We start from the raw sequence: 20,613 nt of genomic DNA, 5'->3' as shown, positions 1-20,613 counted from the left end.
AAAAAAGTGACATGGGGTCCCCCTATAAATTGTAGCCAGCAAAGGCTAGCCGCTTTGCCTTTTCTGGCCACTATATAAGAAGACCCCCCCAAAAAAAGTGACATGGGGTCCCCCTATAAATTGTAGCCAGCAAAGGCTAGCCGCTTTGCCTTTTCTGGCCACTATATAAGAAGCCCCCCCCCAAAAAAATGACATGGGGTCCCCCTATAAATTGTAGCCAGCAAAGGCTAGCCACTTTGCCTTTTCTGGCTACTATTTATGAAGACCCCCCCAAAAAAATGACATGGGGTCCCCCTATAAATTGTAGCCAGCAAAGGCTAGCCGCTTTGCCTTTTCTGGCCACTATATAAGAAGCCCCCCCCCCAAAAAATGACATGGGGTCCCCCTATAAATTGTAGCCAGCAAAGGCTAGCCACTTTGCCTTTTCTGGCTACTATTTATGAAGACCCCCCCAAAAAAAATGACATGGGGTCCCCCTATAAATTGTAGCCAGCAAAGGCTAGCCACTTTGCCTTTTCTGGCTACTATTTATGAAGACCCCCCCCAAAAAAATGACATGGGGTCCCCCTATAAATTGTAGCCAGCAAAGGCTAGCCGCTTTGCCTTTTCTGGCCACTATATAAGAAGACCCCCCCAAAAAAATTACATGGGGTCCCCCTATAAATTGTAGCCAGCAAAGGCTAGCCGCTTTGCCTTTTCTGGCCACTATATAAGAAGACCCCCCCCAAAAAAATGACATGGGGTCCCCCTATAAATTGTAGCCAGCAAAGGCTAGCCACTTTGCCTTTTCTGGCTACTATTTATGAAGACCCCCCCAAAAAAAATGACATGGGGTCCCCCTATAAATTGTAGCCAGCAAAGGCTAGCCGCTTTGCCTTTTCTGGCCACTATATAAGAAGACCCCCCCAAAAAAAATTACATGGGGTCCCCCTATAAATTGTAGCCAGCAAAGGCTAGCCACTTTGCCTTTTCTGGCTACTATTTATGAAGACCCCCCCAAAAAAAATGACATGGGGTCCCCCTATAAATTGTAGCCAGCAAAGGCTAGGCGGACAGCTGCGACCTGATATTAATAGCCTAGAAAGGGGCCATGGTTATAGGCCCCCTCCCAGGCTATAATATCAGCCCTCAGCTGCCCCAGATTTGGCGCATCATATTTGTGCGCCAAATCTGGCACTTAGCCTCGCTCTTCCACGCTGCCCTGGTGCGGTGGCAGGGGGTAATAGTGGTGGGGTTCATGTCAGCGCCAGCTGACATGAAGCCCAGGTTAGTAATGATGGGCGTCAATAAGACACCCCCATTACTAACCTACAAAGTGTTAAAAAGAAAAAAGACAAACACCCAGAAAAAAATAATTTATTTGAAATAAAACACAATTTTATTTAATTCTAATTTTACTAAAAAAAAAAAAAATAGTTACCTGTCCACGTTCCTGCGCTGATCTCCCATGCACAGCTGTCACATCTGGAGATGTGACAGCTGTCATGGCTGCTGTAAGCTCACACTGCCGGGAACACGTCCGCTCCCAGCAGCATGAGCCCCTGACTGAGGTCACCGGAGTGCATTCAGTCAGCGCTGCTCCGGTGACCTCCTTTACAGCCCTGTTGTACCGTGGGAATTTCTCACGATACAGCGAGGCCGTAAAGCAGATCACCGGAGCAGCGCTGCCTGAACTCCGGCGAACCCGTTCATTCTAGCGGCGGCAGCGGTTCAGAGCGGTCACATTCTATGTGGCTGCTCTGAACTGGAGATCTTCGTGGGACACTCGTGGACTGCTACGGAGGGGTAAGGATAAGGTTGTGGTTTATTATTTTATATTTTATTACAGGAGATCGATGGCTTCGGGGAATTAGGTGTCTAGGTGAGTATAGGTGTATTTTTTTATTTTTTACTTTATTTTAGGTGGCGATCGGCGGGGACAGGTAATGTATAAACTAATTTATTTTAGGTAACCACTGGCCACCAATGAAAAAAAAGGGGGCAGTAGATTACATATTATTGGGGCCAATAAAAATTTTTTTTTAATAATGATAGCACCCCCCCCCCAAAAAAAAAAATAGGGGGGGGGGATAGGGTCAATAATATATGGAGGCACATATGGGGGCTATTAAATTTAATTTTGGGGCACATTTTACAGCAGGATCAGTCTGATGGGAACTACTGCTCCCATCGAGCTGATCCTGCTGGCAGGAGTGGACGGGGGACAGACATAGGCCGATGGGAGTAGTAGTGTCACATCGGCCTATGTCTGCCTGCTGACACCCGCGCACACAGACCCCACACAGACCCCACACAGACACATACAGACACATACAGACCCCACACAGACACATACAGACCACATACACACCACACAGACACATACAGACACTTACCACACTAATCATGAATCCCACGTTGACATTCATCCGCTTGTACCATCCCACGTTAGCAGCCATGATCCTGAGAGACGGGAATATTATGGGATTCTCGTCTTCCTGGATTATGGGATGCTCATGGGATGGATGGATGGAACGCCCAATTGTGACGTCACTTCCTATTTGCTGCGGTTTTGAGGTACAAGACCGCAGCAAATGCGCTTCACTTCCGCAATTATTTTTACATATTTGCGGATTTGAAGCGGCCCAATGCAAGTCAATGGCGGCAATTACGCCGCGCTTCCGCAAAATTAAATGACATGCTGCGGATTTTTCCGCGGAGCATAAACGCAGCGGAAAAAACCGCAGCGTGGGCATTGACAGTGCGGCTTCTCATTGAGGACCATGGGGGGCGGATTACCAAGCATTTTTGGAGCGTTTATGCTGCGGAAATTCCGCAGCATATACGCTTGAAAAATGCTACGTGGGCACACAGCCTTACGCTGCGGTCAAAAATCCGCAGCATGTCAATTAATTTTGCGGAAACGCGGCGATTTCGCCGCCATTGACTTGCATTAGAACGCGCCAATTCCGCAAGACTGCATTTGTACTTGCGTAATTGGTGCGTTCTAATGTGCGGATGGTACCCGGGTGTGGAGGAGAGGAGAGTCTCATCCACACCCAGGTACCATTAAAAAAAGCTGTAAAAAGAAGAATAAAATAAAAAATAAATGTATTCTTACCTTCTGTCGGCCCACGCACCGCTCCTGCTTTGTTCCCGGCACTTGCAGTGAGTTGTAGGACCTGCGGTGACGTCAGAGTCATGTGACGGGTCACGTGACGCTGACGTCGGCAGGTCTTTCAATTCAAAGTTGCCGGCAGCCGGGAGAACGGAGTGAGCAGGACAGCGCGGGCCATCGGAGGTAAGTATATACACTCTCGGTTCACACTGTATAAATCCATGCTGTTTGCATGGATTTATATAGTGTGACCTAGTTATCAAGCACTTTCCAGGTGATGCTAACATCGCCTGGAAAGCGCTTGTCAATCTGCATGCGGAAACGCATGTGAATCTGCATGTGGATCCGCATGTATTCTGCAGGAAAAACGCATGCACAATCTGCATGCGTTTTTTCTGCCAGGGAGATGCAGAAATGATGCAGAAATTTTCTGCTTCATTTCTGCATCGTGTGCACATACCCTATGCTGCGGATTTTTGACCGCAGCGTTAACGCTGCGGAAAAATCCGCATCATGGGCACAGCACATGCGGATTTCCATTGGGGAACATTGCTTCCCTTCTACCATGCGTTTTTCATGCGTTTCCGCGGCGTTTACGCAACTGCAAAAACGCCGCGGAAACGCATGAAATACGCATCGTGTGAACACAGCCTTATTATAGCGCTATTACAGGCGAGTAGGTAACGTGTCTCCAGCCAATAAGAGCAGCCCGTCCATTATCCAATCAGATTACAGAGGTGCCGGGGCAGCGACCAATCAGGACGCGCTGATGACAGTTCTGGATCGGCGGTCCCGGCTTCCCGTCCGTGCTCTTTATCGGTGTCCGCTCCGCTCTCAGGAGCGGCTGTCAGGCGGTGTCTAGTAACCGTCTGTGAATACGTTCCCGGCTTCCCTGCCTGTTACGCTGCTGGTGGAGGGCGGTTTGTGTTATGGCGTCTTATTACCTCCGTTATATGACAAGCGCTGGCTTGTCAGCTGCCGTGAGACTACAACTCCCAGCATGCCCGCCTATGTCCTGATGGTGCTGGTGTGCCGGGAGCTGTAATGTCGCCATGTTGGCTCTCCTGTGGCTTACTCTAGTCTTGCGCTGCTGCTAGACACCAGTAGGGGGAGCCCTGTGCATAGGATTTCATATATGGGCTCTATAACCCAAGTCTGTTCCCCGGGCTCCCCCTGGTGGTGGATGCAGGTATAGCATGGGGCTGAATGATGAGCTGCTCTTCGCCCGGCTTCTGTAGTTAGAGAGAAACCTCCCTACTAATTCTCTGGGGTTTCCTCTTCTCCTTGTCTCTACAGTCTGTGGTAGTGCAGATGAATCATGTACTGCTGAATACATGGACCTGATGCATGAAGACTAGTGATGAGCGAGCATGCTCTCTACTGCTCGGTGCTCGCCCCAGCATCTCACTGCTCGAGATGCTCCACGCTCGCCGAGTATTTCCGGGGTTGCTCGGCGGGAGCTCGAGTCCCCTCCCTGCATGTTTGTTGCTCTTTACCGAGCTAATGAACATGCAGGGATTGCCTGTCACTCATTGTAATGCCGCGGCCATGTTGGTTGTGGCATTACAGTGATTGGCTGGCCGCACAGAGTCATCAGGTCTATATCAGACCTGGGGCCGCTGTGCTCGTCAGTCACTCCGGAATCAGACAGTGTAGGGAGAGCAGGTAGATCTGTGGCTCACACCGCCGAGCCTAAAGCCAGGCATGGTCGTGTGTGACAATGGCCGGACCCTGGTGGCAGCTCTGAGGCGAGCTCACACACGTACCATGCCTGGCCCATGTGCTTAACCTCGTGGTTCAGCGGTGTCTCAAATCCTACCTGGAGCTGCCGGATCTGCTTGTTAAAGTACGCCGCCTGTGTGCCCATTTTAGAAAATCACCTCCAGCTTCCGCCACCCTTGCCGTGTTTCCGCAGCGTTTGCAGCTTCCGGCTCATAGACTGGTATGTGATGTCCCTACGCGTTGGAACTCTACACTGCAGATGTTGGGAAGGATTTGTGAGCAGAAGACGGCAGTTGTTGACTACCAGCATCAACAAGGCCGTCGGTATTCAGTTCAGACTCCACACGTAACACCTCAGGAGTGGACATGGATGTCAGACATATCCTCCAAAACTTTGAGGACTCCACCAAGATGGTGAGTGGCGATGACGTCATAATTAGGCTATGTGCCCACGATGCAGAAATGAAGCAGAAAATTTCTGCATCATTTCTGCATCTCCCTGGCAGATTATGCATGCGTTTTTCCTGCCAAAAAAATGCGGATTTGAAGCGTTTTCACATGCGTTTCCGCATGCGGATTGACAAGCGCTTTCCAGGCGATTTTAGCATCACTTGGAAAGTGCTTGACAACTAGGTCACACTATATAAATCCATGCAACCGGCATGGATTTATATAGTGTGACCGTAAGAATGTTTAAAAATAAAAAAATAAACCTATACTTACCCTCCGATGGCCCGGCGTGTGTAGCTGCGCTCGCTTCTGTCTGCTAGCTGATCGCAGGACACTGCACTGAAGGGCCTGCGGTCACATGACTGTGACGTCACCGCAGGTCCTTCAGTCCTGCCCGCAAGCAAAGGGAAGGAGACCGGGGGCCGTCGAAAGGTGAATATAAACTTTATTTTTTATTTTATTCTTTTTTTTACAGGTACAATGGTACCCAGGTCTGGATGAGAGTCTCCTCTCCTCCAGAACTGGGTACCATCCGCACATTGAAACGCATATAATCCGTGAGTACAAATGTACTGACACGAATTATGTGCGTCTCAATGCAAGTCAATGGCGGCGATTACGCTGCGCTTCCGCAAAATTAATGGACATGCTGCGGATTTTTGAGCGCAGCATAAACGCTGCGGAAACATCCGCAGCATGGGCATAGAACTTGCGGAATCCCCTTGGGGACCATGGGGGGCGGATTACCTAGCGTTTAACAAGCGTTTATGCTGCGGAAATTCCACAGCATATACGCTTGAAAAACGCTATGTGGGCACTTAGCCTTAGCGTCACCATCCTGCTTCTGTCTTCTGAAATGCTCTCTGCTCACAATAAAAGAGTATGCACTGCTGGCGGAGCACGATGAGATGGAGCAAGGAACCATACAGGGTGATTACACACAGCCCAGCCTCATCTCATCCCAATGTGGATTGGGTGACAATGAGGAAGAGGAGGAGTAAGAACAGGAGCTAGTTTCCTGCGCTATAGATGGTACTATCTGCACTACTGTCATACCGTCTGTTCAGCGTGGATGGCCTGGGGACAGAGAGGAGGAGAGCATGGTCAGTGGTCCTATTGGTGAGGACACAGAAGTATTGCCTGTTAGCAGTCTGGCACGCATGGCGTTCTCAAAATTTTGGGTGACCGTCATTACTGGTTGGTGACACTTCTAGACCCACTCTACAAGTAGAAATTTCTATCTCTTATTCCTGAGGCGGACAGGTCTACAAAAATGGGGCAGTACCAGAAGGCCCTTGTTGCGGAACTATTAAAAATCTGAAAACGCTGGTGGCAGAGGTCACAGTTCGTTGGACAACAAAGCAGCAGAGGCGAGAGACACAACTCCAATCCAGCAGAGGCAGTGGAACACTGTCCAAGTTCTGGGAAAATAAACTCAAATCCAGTGTCTTTTTTTGGGAGGTGTATTCACATGCACCTTTTCACACCCACACATGGGTATACGCTTCCTGATTTTGGTGGCTATTTGCTCTTGTCCTCCTCCTTCTCCTCATCATCCACCACCATATCACCAGGGTGACCGTGGTCCGTGATGCAACACCCACAAATTTTTTTAAAGGGTGTTTATGATGCCCATAAAAATTTTTTTTTATGTTGTATGTTATCTGTCAGGTCCCTGTAATGGGTAATTGCTGCAGTGTAGACATGGCTGCTGATCAGTGCTGCCCATAGCACTATGGATCTGTCAGGACCCTGTAATGGGTAATTGCTGCAGTGTAGACATGGCTGCTGATCAGTGCTGCTCATAACACTATGGATCTGTCAGGACCCTGTAATAGGTAATTGCTGCAGTGTAGACATGGCTGCTGATCAGTGCTGCTCATAGCACTATGGATCTGTCAGGACCCTGTAATGGGTAATTGCTGCAGTGTAGAGATGGCAGCTAATAAGTGCTGCTCATTGCACTATGGATCTGTCAGGACCCTGTAATAGGTAATTGCTGCAGTGTAGACATGGCTGCTGATCATTGCTGCTCATAGCACTATGGATCTGTGAGGACCCTGTAATGGGTAATTGCTGCAGTGTAGACATGGCTGCTGATCAGTGCTGCTCATAGCACTATGGATCTGTCAGGACCCTGTAATGGGTAATTGCTGCAGTGTAGACATGGCTGCTGATCAGTGCTGCTCATTGCACTATGGATCTGTCAGGACCCTGTAATAGGTAATTACTGCAGTGTAGACATGGCTGCTGATCAGTGCTGCTCATAGCACTATGGATCTGTCAGGACCCTGTAATGGGTAATTGCTGCAGTGTAGACATGGCTGCTGATCAGTGCTGCTCATAGCACTATGGATCTGTCAGGACCCTGTAATGGGTAATTGCTGCAGTGTAGACATGGCTGCTGATCAGTGCTGCTCATAGCACTATGGATCTGTCAGGACCCAGTAATGGGTAATTGCTGCAGTGTAGACATGGCGGCTGATCAGTGCTGCTCATAGCACTATGGATCTGTCATGACCCTGTAATGGGTAAATGCTGCAGTGTAGACATAGCTGCTGATCAGTGCTGCTCATAGCACTATGGATCTGTCAGGACCCTGTAATGGGTAATTGCTGCAGTGTAGACATGGCTGCTGATCAGTGCTGCTCATAGCACTATGGATCTGTGAGGACCCTGTAATGGGTAATTGCTGCAGTGTAGACATGGCTGCTGATCAGTGCTGCTCATAGCACTATGCATCGGTCAGGACACTGTAATGGGTAATTGCTGCAGTGCAGACATGGCGGCTGATCAGTGCTGCTCATAACATTATGGATCTGTCAGGTCCCTGTAATGGGTAATTGCTGCAGTGTAGACATGGCTGCTGATCAGTGCTGCCCATAGCACTATGGATCTGTCAGGACCCTGTAATGGGTAATTGCTGCAGTGTAGACATGGCTGCTGATCAGTGCTGCTCATAGCACTATGGATCTGTCAGGACCCTGTAATGGGTAATTGCTGCAGTGTATACATGGCTGCTGATCAGTGCTGCTTATAGCACTATGGATCGGTCAGGACCCTGTAATGGGTAATTGCTGCAGTGTAGACATGGCTGCTGATCAGTGCTGCTCATAGCACTATGGATCTGTCAGGACCCTGTAATGGGTAATTGCTGCAGTGTAGACATGGCTGCTGATCAGTGCTGCTCATAGCACTATGGATCTGTGAGGACCCTGTAATGGGCAATTGCTGCAGTGTAGACATGGCTGCTGATCAGTGCTGCTCATAGCACTATGGATCGGTCAGGACCCTGTAATGGGTAATTGCTGCAGTGCAGACATGGCGGCTGATCAGTGCTGCTCATAACACTATGGATCTGTCAGGTCCCTGTAATGGGTAATTGCTGCAGTGTAGACATGGCTGCTGATCAGTGCTGCCCATAGCACTATGGATCTGTCAGGACCCTGTAATGGGTAATTGCTGCAGTGTAGACATGGCTGCTGATCAGTGCTGCTCATAGCACTATGGATCTGTCAGGACCCTGTAATGCGTAATTGCTGCAGTGTAGACATGGCTGCTGATCAGTGCTGCTCATAGCACTATGGATCTGTCAGGACCCTGTAATGGGTAATTGCTGCAGTGTAGACATGGCTGCTGATCAGTGCTGCTCATAGCACTATGGATCTGTCAGGACCCTGTAATGGGTAATTGCTGCAGTGTAGACATGGCTGCTGATCAGTGCTGCTCATAGCACTATGGATCTGTGAGGACCCTGTAATGGGTAATTGCTGCAGTGTAGACATGGCTGCTGATCAGTGCTGCTCATAGCACTATGGATCGGTCAGGACCCTGTAATGGGTAATTGCTGCAGTGCAGACATGGCGGCTGATCAGTGCTGCTCATAACACTATGGATCTGTCAGGTCCCTGTAATGGGTAATTGCTGCAGTGTAGACATGGCTGCTGATCAGTGCTGCCCATAGCACTATGGATCTGTCAGGACCCTGTAATGGGTAATTGCTGCAGTGTAGACATGGCTGCTGATCAGTGCTGCTCATAGCACTATGGATCTGTCAGGACCCTGTAATGGGTAATTGCTGCAGTGTAGACATGGCTGCTGATCAGTGCTGCTCATAGCACTATGGATCTGTCAGGTCCCTGTAATGGGTAATTGCTGCAGTGTAGACATGGCTGCTGATCAGTGCTGCTCATAGCACTATGGATCTGTCAGGACCCTGTAATGGGTAATTGCTGCAGTGTAGACATGGCTGCTGATCAGTGCTGCTCGTAGCACTATGGATCGGTCAGGACCCTGTAATGGGTAATTGCTGCAGTGTAGACATGGCTGCTGATCAGTGCTGCTCATAGCACTATGGATCTGTCAGGACCCTGTAATGCGTAATTGCTGCAGTGTAGACATGGCTGCTGATCAGTGCTGCTCATAGCAATATGGATATGTCAGGACCCTGTAATGGGTAATTGCTGCAGTGTAGACATGGCTGCTGATCAGTGCTGCTCATAGCACTATGGATCTGTCAGGTCCCTGTAATGGGTAATTGCTGCAGTGTAGACATGGCTGCTGATCAGTGCTGCCCATAGCACTATGGATCTGTCAGGACCCTGTAATGGGTAATTGCTGCAGTGTAGACATGGCTGCTGATCAGTGCTGCTCATAGCACTATGGATCTGTCAGGACCCTGTAATGGGTAATTGCTGCAGTGTAGACATGGCTGCTGATCAGTGCTGCTCATAGCACTATGGATCTGTCAGGTCCCTGTAATGGGTAATTGCTGCAGTGTAGACATGGCTGCTGATCAGTGCTGCTCATAGCACTATGGATCTGTCAGGACCCTGTAATGGGTAATTGCTGCAGTGTAGACATGGCTGCTGATCAGTGCTGCTCATAGCACTATGGATCGGTCAGGACCCTGTAATGGGTAATTGCTGCAGTGTAGACATGGCTGCTGATCAGTGCTGCTCATAGCACTATGGATCTGTCAGGACCCTGTAATGCGTAATTGTTGCAGTGTAGACATGGCTGCTGATCAGTGCTGCTCATAGCAATATGGATCTGTCAGGACCCTGTAATGGGTAATTGCTGCAGTGTAGACATGGCTGCTGATCAGTGCTGCTCATAGCACTATGGATCTGTCAGGTCCCTGTAATGGGTAATTGCTGCAGTGTAGACATGGCTGCTGATCAGTGCTGCTCATAGCAGTATGGATCTGTCAGGACCCTGTAATGCGTAATTGCTGCAGTGTAAACATGGCTGCTGATCAGTGCTGCTCATAGCACTATGGATCTGTCAGGACCCTGTAATGGGTAATTGCTGCAGTGTAGACATGGCTGCTGATCAGTGCTGCTCATAGCACTATGGATCTGTCAGGACCCTGTAATGGGTAATTGCTGCAGTGTAGACATGGCTGCTGATCAGTGCTGCTCATAGCACTATGGATCTGTGAGGACCCTGTAATGGGTAATTGCTGCAGTGTAGACATGGCTGCTGATCAGTGCTGCTCATAGCACTATGGATCGGTCAGGACCCTGTAATGGGTAATTGCTGCAGTGCAGACATGGCTGCTGATCAGTGCTGCTCATAACACTATGGATCTGTCAGGTCCCTGTAATGGGTAATTGCTGCAGTGTAGACATGGCTGCTAATCAGTGCTGCCCATAGCACTATGGATCTGTCAGGACCCTGTAATGGGTAATTGCTGCAGTGTAGACATGGCTGCTGATCAGTGCTGCTCATAGCACTATGGATCTGTCAGGACCCTGTAATGGGTAATTGCTGCAGTGTAGACATGGCTGCTGATCAGTGCTGCTCATAGCACTATGGATCTGTCAGGTCCCTGTAATGGGTAATTGCTGCAGTGTAGACATGGCTGCTGATCAGTGCTGCTCATAGCACTATGGATCTGTCAGGACCCTGTAATGGGTAACTGCTGCAGTGTAGACATGGCTGCTGATCAGTGCTGCTCATAGCACTATGGATCGGTCAGGACCCTGTAATGGGTAATTGCTGCAGTGTAGACATGGCTGCTGATCAGTGCTGCTCATAGCACTATGGATCTGTCAGGACCCTGTAATGCGTAATTGCTGCAGTGTAGACATGGCTGCTGATCAGTGCTGCTCATAGCACTATGGATCTGTCAGGACCCTGTAATGGGTAATTGCTGCAGTGTAGACATGGCTGCTGATCAGTGCTGCTCATAGCACTATGGATCTGTCAGGACCCTGTAATGGGTAATTGCTGCAGTGTAGACATGGCTGCTGATCAGTGCTGCTCATAGCACTATGGATCGATCAAGACCCTGTAATGGGTAATTGCTGCAGTGTAGACATGGCGGCTGATCAGTGCTGCTCATAACACTATGGATCTGTCAGGTCCCTGTAATGGGTAATTGCTGCAGTGTAGACATGGCTGCTGCTCAGTGCTGCTCATAGCAGAATGGATCTGTCAGGACCCTGTAATGGGTAATTGCTGCAGTGTAGACATGGCTACTGATCAGTGCTGCTCATAGCACTATGGATCTGTCAGGTCCCTGTAATGGGTAATTGCTGCAGTGTAGGCATAGCTGCTGATCAGTGCTGCTCATAGCACTATGGATCTGTCAGGTCCCTGTAATGGGTAATTGTTGCAGTGTAGACATGGCTGCTGATCAGTGCTGCTCATAGCACTATGGATCTGTCAGGACCCTGTAATGGGTAATTGCTGCAGTGTAGATATGGCTGCTGATCAGTGCTGCTCATAGCACTATGGATCGATCAAGACCCTGTAATGGGTAATTGCTGCAGTGTAGACATGGCGGCTGATCAGTGCTGCTCATAACACTATGGATCTGTCAGGTCCCTGTAATGGGTAATTGCTGCAGTGTAGACATGGCTGCTGCTCAATGCTGCTCATAGCAGAATGGATCTGTCAGGACCCTGTAATGGGTAATTGCTGCAGTGTAGACATGGCTACTGATCAGTGCTGCTCATAGCACTATGGATCTGTCAGGTCCCTGTAATGGGTAATTGCTGCAGTGTAGACATGGCTTCTGATCAGTGCTGCTCATAGCACTATGGATCTGTCAGGACCCTGTAATGGGTAATTGCTGCAGTGTAGACATGGCTGCTGATCAGTGCTGCTCATAACACTATGGATCTGTCAGGTCCCTGTAATGGGTAATTGCTGCAGTGTAGACATGGCTGCTGATCAGTGCTGCTCATAGCACTATGGATCTGTCAGGTCCCTGTAATGGGCAATTGCTGCAGTGTACACATGGCTCCTGGTCAGTGCAGCTCATAGCACTATGGATCTGTCAGGTCCCTGTAATGGGTAATTGCTGCAGTGTAGACATGGCAGCTGATCAGTGCTGCTCATAGCACTATGGATCTGTCAGGTCCCTGTAATGGGCAATTGCTGCAGTGTACACATGGCTCCTGATCAATGCAGCTCATAGCCCTATGGATCTGTCAGGACCCTGTAATGGGTAATTGCTGCAGTGTAGACATGGCGGCTGATCAGTGCTGCTCATAGCACTATGGATCTGTCAGGTCCCTGTAATGGGTAATTGCTGCAGTGTAGACATGGCTGCTGATCAGTGCTGCTCATAGCACTATGGATCTGTCAGGTCCCTGTAATGGGTAATTGCTGCAGTGTAGACATGGCTACTGATCAATGCTGCTCATGGCTCTATGGATCTGTCCGGTTCCTGTAATGGGTTGTTGCTGTGGTTGGAGGCACAGTCCTCTATTCTCTGGTCCTGGCATCTGTAGGAGGATCATCGCTATAACACTGGGCACCTGCTTACCAGGAATGGCTTCCTCTCCTGAGCTCACGCTATACTCCTCCTGACAAGGACCAGCATTATGAAGGGCTCCTCTAATATTCCTGAGTTGTGGTGTCAGGAGATTGTCCAGGGGTTGGTGAGGAGGACACTACTTGTTGGTGTGTTCTAAAATGAAACGTGGCTCATTCTTATATTTTGCCTGCAGAATCTGACTATAATGGCGACCGTGATCTACAGTGACCAGGAGAACGGTGATGTTAATGCTGCGCTGTTGTCCAGAGATCGTGCACAACTATCAGGTGCCGGTAAGTGGTTTCTAAAGGTAACGGCCGATCTGGCCCCAATTCATCAAGGGGTTGAATAGATTTCTAGCAGAACTCTGACAGGTCAAAACTTTTATGCAACTAGATGTTAATTTTTTTATATAATATATATATATATATATATAATTGGTTAGTATATGGGTACAGGAGGCGCTGTGGGCTCGTCACTACTAGTGGCAGCAAATTTGTGGACAGGGAACCAGGGTTGTCCAAATAAGTGTTGATATAGCCGAGAAGAAGTAAATTTGCGCTAGTGGTAGTGAACAGAAGGACGGCACGAGAGATTTTGAGTGCAAGGGATAATTTTATTTAATCGAACATGTGCTTAAAAATAGCTAGTTAAAATGATTCAGACTCAGTGAGGTCACTGGGTCGGATATAAGAATAGTTATTAAAAGTATTAAAAGTTATAAAATCGATAAATAGATCGGTGTCCACTGATACAAGGTAATCACTGATTGATAAAAATAGGCCTTTTTCCCTCGTAGTCTGAGGATGTTCGGTTGCAGTAGATGTATAAGGAGGCAAAGGCTTGTAGACCTGGTGGGATAGAATAGGAATGTATAAATATGGTATACTAATGAGCGATGGGGGAAGGGGTAGGTATCTGTTTGTCTGTGGTTACCTGATACTGGTGCCTCGTATGGGGTATGGAGGTTCACTGGTGGCACGTGTTGGTGCCTGGGAGGGAGGACGAGGGGTACCTAGAGTGGGGTACACAAAAAAATGTATGGATAAGTGGGGGTGGAACTCGACAGAGATGTCTCTGCTGGACTCTGAGTTGGGTCGTGAGTTACCTGTTCTTGGTATGGTACTCAATAGACTGTGGTAGTAGTTAGCTGTTGATCCACAGTAGCACTGCTACTGGTGTGACAGTCAGCAGGCTGTGTGGATAATACTGGATTCACCGGAGCAGTACTATAGGGAGTGAGAGGAGACAAGTATTAAGAATAGGGTGCAGGGCTCAAGGGTTAAGGTACGGGGTTCAAAGAGGGTAGTTTTGGATTAGTTACCTTCTAGAGGGTAGCGGGGGGTGTCCTGATTATTTTGGATGACTAGGAGGTATCGGTCCTGGTCCTTCTTGGAGAGAGGTAGAGGATATGTCACACACGGCTGTGGGTTGATGATCTGAGTTAGATCTGCAGGGGGAAGGAATAGGGATAGATCATAAATTAACTGATGTAGCTGTGGTACAAGCCTTGGAGACAAGAGTTTTGGGGTTACCTGTTGGTAGGTACAAGGGGCATCCAGGGACGTCTTAGAATGAGCTGGAGGTAGTAGTCCTGGTCCCTTGTTGAGTGGAGGTAGCACGAGGAGGTCAGAAGTAGGATGCAGCAAGAGACTTGTACTAGCATGTAATGCCTCTGTTCGCTGTATAGAGATCTGTAGGGAGGGGGAGGGGGTGTATCTGTTAAGGTATCACTGGATTGTGGCTGTAGCCTCCAGTTTTTACCCAGAGATCGTGATTTACCTGCTTCGTAGGGATTAGGGTGTCAATAGTAGATGCTGGTTCAGGTCTCCATAATGTAGATACAGCAGGGTGCTGTAGTAGGAGGCTATAGTTATGTCAGAGGTAACCAGAGATAGGATACAGTAGGAGGCTTATGTTTTCCTATGTTGGGTGCACCAGGAGGCTCTGGCTGGAAACAGTGGGTGCCAGATTCAGCAATAGGGAGGGTGGCTGGTGCAGAGCCCAACTGAAGGGGTTGATAGCAAGTACTGCGGGGAACAGGGAAAAACCGTTAGAGGGTCAGCTGCGTACAGTATGGACTTGGTGGGGCAGGGGCCCGTTGTTACTTACGGTCTGTAGAGGGCTTCACCGTCTGGGGGTGGTCGAGGTCCGGAGCGAGAGCGGAGTCCTGGCCGGTGACTGCCGCGTGCTCGCTACTTCCGGGTAGGAGGAGGAGAGAGAGAGTATGTGGAGAGCGCGCGAGAGGGGGGCAGCGTGACGTGGGGTCACGTGGTGTGCAGCGTGCACAAGGTACGGAGGCCTGTGGGCGCCTCTTTAGCTGTGTTAAGGGTCAGTCCGACGCGTTTCAACAACTTCGGCTGTCTTCCTCAGGGATGGCTTAACCCAGTCAAATGGTGTCCTTATATATGCAGGGCTGGTGACGTCATAGGTCAATTTGTTAGTCATTAAATGCAAAGAGCTCTATTTCGCTGTTCAATCCTCTTGGTCTTAAGGTGTTCAGTTTAAAAATCCACTCACTTTCTTTCCTGGACATGCTCTTAATAAAATGTCCTTGTCTCCAGTTCTTGTGGACGATTTGTATACCTACTATTTTAATTCCTTTTATTGACCCATTGTGTTTTTTTATAAAGTGTTTTGAGAGAGGGTGGCCCATGTATTTATTTTTGATGTTCCTTAAATGTTCGTTGATCCTGATGTTCATAGGTCTTTTTGTTCTGCCTATATATAATTTGCCACATGGGCAATATAGCCCGTATATGACCCCTGTGGTGTTGCATGTTATAAAATCTGTGATGGGGTATATTTCTTTTTGGTGGCTGATGGTGTGTTGTTTTGGTGTGTTTAGGGTTTTGCATGTCTTACATTTTTTGCATGGAAAGAAGCCTTTTAGTTTTTGATGGAATGGGGTTTGAGGTTTTTGAGAACTGGTGTGTATCCTTACTGTTGGGGCTATAATTGATCCTAGGTTACGTGCCTTTTTGAAGATGAATTTGGGTCGGTTTGGGATTTTGTCATCGTGTTCGATTAAATAAAATTATCCCTTGCACTCAATATATATATATTTATTTATTTAAGCACTTTCACTCCAGCTCTGCCAAGTGGACGGAGCATGGTGAAGCCACCTGAGTCACAACTTTCCATAAATTAAGTGCACCCCATCACTATGGTGCGCCTCACCAGAAGTGTTAAGTGGAGTCCACCTCATAATAAACTTTGCTTTTACTTTTGCCCACCCATCTTTAAAGAATCTCTCCCATCAGTTTTTATTCTCTATATATTGCAGTCATCATATTATATAGCACTGTGTACTTACAATTGCTCATTTTGCCTTTCTACCCAGCTTATTGTCATTTACCTAATGGAAAAGAGATGTGATTAAAAACTGACTAGCTGAATCCTTCTAATCTCTATGTTAACACAAGGTGAACTTTTCCTGCATGAGTCATAAGTCCCTGCAGAGGAGGAGGGAGCAGCTGGGTCAGGAGGTGAAGAGGAGAATGATTTTTGCAGGGAAGAGGCTTCCTGTTTCTACATAGAAAAGAATTTACTGGGTAGAAAGGTAAAGTGAGCAATTGTTAGTACACAGTCCTATATAATTACAATATATTAAGAGGATAAGCTCTGATGGGAGAGGTTCTTTAAGCCTGTCATGTATTGGGTAATGAGTTGGGGTGTCAGTCTCCATCAGTGCTGGCTGAACACTGACTATCCTGCTCAGATTACTACACATGGCGCTGCTCCTCCCTGTAGTATGGGCTACGCAGGACGGTGCCGAGGCTCCAGATTCTACCTGCACAGCAACAAGGTCCCAACACTTCTACCTCTATAACTTGCCTAATGCAGACGCAAACCTGCAGCCTTTCCACTGAGATCTTGTCGGCCTTCTACACTGCCATGGCTTTGTCTGCACAATGTAGCTTAAAGGGAATGTCCACTTCTTAAGCATCCTAGAAGTCTACAATATAAGGTCAGTATTCCTCTAACCCTCTGCCTTATTTGGCTGCCATTGAAGGCAGTCAGCGAAATGGGTTCAATTTTCTATAGAAGTGGCAGAATTTAACCCCTTCCTGACCGTGTTATTTCCCATCTCTGCATTTTTCTTATTCTTCTAAGAGCAGTAACTTTATCTTTCTGTCAATACAGCCATATGAGGGTTTTTGTTTTTATGCCGTTCACTGATCAGGTAAATTATTTTTATATTTTGATTGGACTTTTACAGAAGTAACGCCCATATGGTTTATTTTAAAATGGGTCATAGAGGGGCAGGGGTGATTTGAAGGTTCAGATTATACTTTTTCCTTTTTGTCCCCTTAGGCTGTGTGCCCACGATGCATTTTTTAAGCATTTCCGCAGCGGCAAAAATGCTGCAGAAACGCTTAAAAAACACATGGTAGAAGGCCTGCCATGTTCCCCAATGATAACCCGCATGTGCTGTGCACATGCTGCGGAAATTTCTGCTGCGGATTATCATTGCGGAAAAAAAACGCAGCACTACCAATTATTTTGCGGAAGTGCTGCTTTTTCGCCGCCACTTACTTGCATTAGATCGCATGGATTATGCATCACTGTATATGTAGATGCGCAATCCACGCGTTCCAATGTGCGGATGGTTCCCAGGTCTAGAGGAGAGGAGACCGTCCTCCGGACCCGGGTACTATAGAAACTGTGAAAAAAAGAATAAAATAAAAACTAAATATGATACTTACCTTCTGGCGGCCCCCGCTGCGCCCCTCCTCTCATGCCGGCAAATCGCGATGGACTGAAGGACCTGCGCTGATGTCATAGTCATGTGATGGGTCACGCGACGCTGACGTCGGCAGGTCCTTCAGTGCAGTGTACCGCGATCTGCCTGCAGTCAGCACCGAGTGAAGCAAGACTCTGGGGTCCATCGGAAGGTAAGTATAGATTTATTTTTTATTTTTTGACATTCTCTCGGGTCACACTATATAAATCCATGCCGTTTGCATGGATTTATATAGTGTGACCAAGTTGACAAGCACTTTCCAAGTGATGCTAAAATCGCTTGGAAAGCGCTTGACAACCCGCATGCGGAAATGCATGTTAAGAACTCTTCATTTCCGCATGTCCCTGGCAGGAAAATGCATGTACAATCCGCATGTACAATCCGCATGTACAATCCACATGTACAATCCACATGTACAATCCACATGCGTTTTTTCTGCCAGGGGAGATGCAGAAACGCTCAGGAAAAATCCGGAGTATTTCTGCATCATGGGCACATAGCCTTAGGGGACTTGAACATGCAATCATCTGATTTCTTGTTACGTACAGCAATACTGCAGTATATAGCCAGCATTCACAGATCTGTCATGACAGGCATGGGTCTTTTCAGCAGACTCCTTTCTGGCAGTGATGGCATCCCACGATCGTGTTACAGGAGCACAGATGGGCACATGGCATGACTCCCTTCTCAGTTCGCTGTTAATGCCGCTGTCCGTCTCTAACAGGTGGAGCTCTGCCCTACATGTGGCTATTAGAGGTTGATGATGGCTAAATATCACAGCTGGCATATGATGTAACTGCAAATCATGTTGGTAAGGGGTTAAAGTGCCACTCCAGTGGGTTTTTTTTCTTTCACTTTTAGTGCAGAAATGATTTTCAAGTATGTGCTCAGATTGGGCATGGGTGCTGGGATTACTAGTACACCTGACATCCAGGTGGGCATAATTCTGTTCCTTGCGTATTGGAAGACTCTGCCACTGCTGCTTTGGTGTTGGCAATCTTTCAGTTTCTTGCCCATTGATGCTCGGGAACAGTCCTCAAAGTATCTATTTATCGGTCGACCATGACTGCACCACGAGAGAGGGAATCCGCCCACCAAGTACAAGAAACCTACAGGCTTAAAAGGGGCGGCACCTCTCGCCTCAGTTTGGTTTCCTATCCTTGATGAAGGGAACCTGTGGCAGGCTTACCTGTTGAAGATGTACGGATTCTGAAGAATCGAGCTGTCGAGCAGCGCCCACAGCCTGGGGTCGGCAGCTCCAGCATCGCTCTGCGTCAGTGGCTGTGGAGCGGCGCCTATGTCTGGGGTTGGCAGCCCCAGCATCAAATGGGCGCTGGATGGCAGCAGGGGCTGTGCCCCTGTCTGGGGTTGGCAGCCCCAACATCATGCTGGTGCCAGATGGTAAGGGGGAGCTGCGCCCCTGTCTGGGGTGGGCCGCCCCAGTGTCGTTCTGGCGCCAGGCAGTGGTGACCCTGTGGGAAGTTGCAGCTTCAGTGCCGCATGATACGGCGGGGCCACACGCTTCCGGTCTCTCTATGTAGCCGGAGGCGTGGCATGATGCTGCTGTGCGCCCCGGTGGTCACGTGACCGGACCAGGAAGTTCCGGCCACATGTGTGCCGACTCCAAAGGGAGTGCTGCAATAACCTCTACGGCCAGCAGGTGGCACGCCCAGTGGTAGAATTAGCAACCCTTAAATCCCTCTCCCTTAAAACAGCACTACTAATAGCTTTAACCTCTGCTAGGAGGATTGGTCACATTCAGGATCTGTCTACGGCCTTACCATTTACTCAAATCCTGGATGATAGGCAGGATCAGGTTTAAGAATGACTCTATCTCCCTAAGGTAGCTACTCATTTCCACTGACTTCAGGAAGTAGTACTACCCTCCTTCTGTCCTAATCCGAGTAACCAGAAGGAAGCAGAGTTGCATACATTAGACGTAAGGAGTTGTGTGGTTAGGTACCTCTCGGTTACCAAAGACTTTAGGAAAGAGAGCTCATTGTTTATATCCTACCAAGGGGTTAGGAAAGGGTTTAAAGTCAAGGTCCCTGTAGCTAGATGGATGAGGGAGGCTATTTCTCTAGCTTATGCGTTTAGTGACGAAGAAGTATCACAAGGGTTGAACGCTCACTCCACCCGGGCTGTCTATCTCCTGGGCAGAGAAGACGGGTGTCTCGATAGACATATGTAAGGCTGCTACCTGGTCTTCTCCCTCTACATTCTATAGGCACTATAGACTGGATATGGGTGTTTCATCTGACCTCACCTTTGGGAGATGGGTGCTCCAAGCTGTGGACCCTCCCTAGACTTCTTAATCTCTACAATTCTCTCGTGGTGCTGTCATGGTCGACCGATGGTCATAAGTTACTTACCGGTAACGGGATTTTTCTGAGACCATGACAGCACCCTTATATTTCCTCCCTTCATGTTTGTGGGAGCACTCTGTTTGTTAGAATTTCACACTTATTGGGTGGTGTATGAGTAATTTTGTGATTGTTTGCTATGTTTATCCTGGCAGTCCTCTCAATACTCTGTAATCCAAACTGAGGCGAGAAGTGGCACCCCTTGTTAAGCCTGTAGGTTTGCTGTCCTTGGTGGGCTGACCCCCCCCCCCCCCCCCATGGTGCTGTCATGGTCTCCGAAAGATCCTGTTACCGGTAAGTAACTTGACTTTTTCCCTATAGGAAAGTCGCTTGTCAAAAGCCACCAGGGCAAAGTGCGCAGTTCTGCATCAAGTGGGAAAACATCAAGAAAAGCTCTGGGAAATGTCATCAAGCAAGTAATGACCCAGAAGAACGGGCAGCCTCTGAAAGGAGACCGGAAAGT

The 20,613-nt window shown here is 48.3% G+C and overlaps 1 long non-coding RNA gene across 1 annotated transcript in view; it reads right to left on the bottom strand.

The window, feature by feature from the left end:
- The window catches only part of LOC141171637 (uncharacterized), a 599,137-nt gene that overhangs the window by 561,542 nt on the left and 16,982 nt on the right, over window positions 1-20,613 (bottom strand). The window lies entirely within an intron of this gene.

The sequence above is a fragment of the Phyllobates terribilis genome, unplaced genomic scaffold (genome assembly GCF_046119375.1).
Source record: "Phyllobates terribilis strain yellow unplaced genomic scaffold, ASM4611937v1 Scaffold_12__6_contigs__length_324123572, whole genome shotgun sequence".
NCBI classification, from domain to species: Eukaryota; Metazoa; Chordata; class Amphibia; order Anura; family Dendrobatidae; genus Phyllobates; species Phyllobates terribilis.
This window is presented reverse-complemented; position numbering and strand designations above follow the sequence as displayed.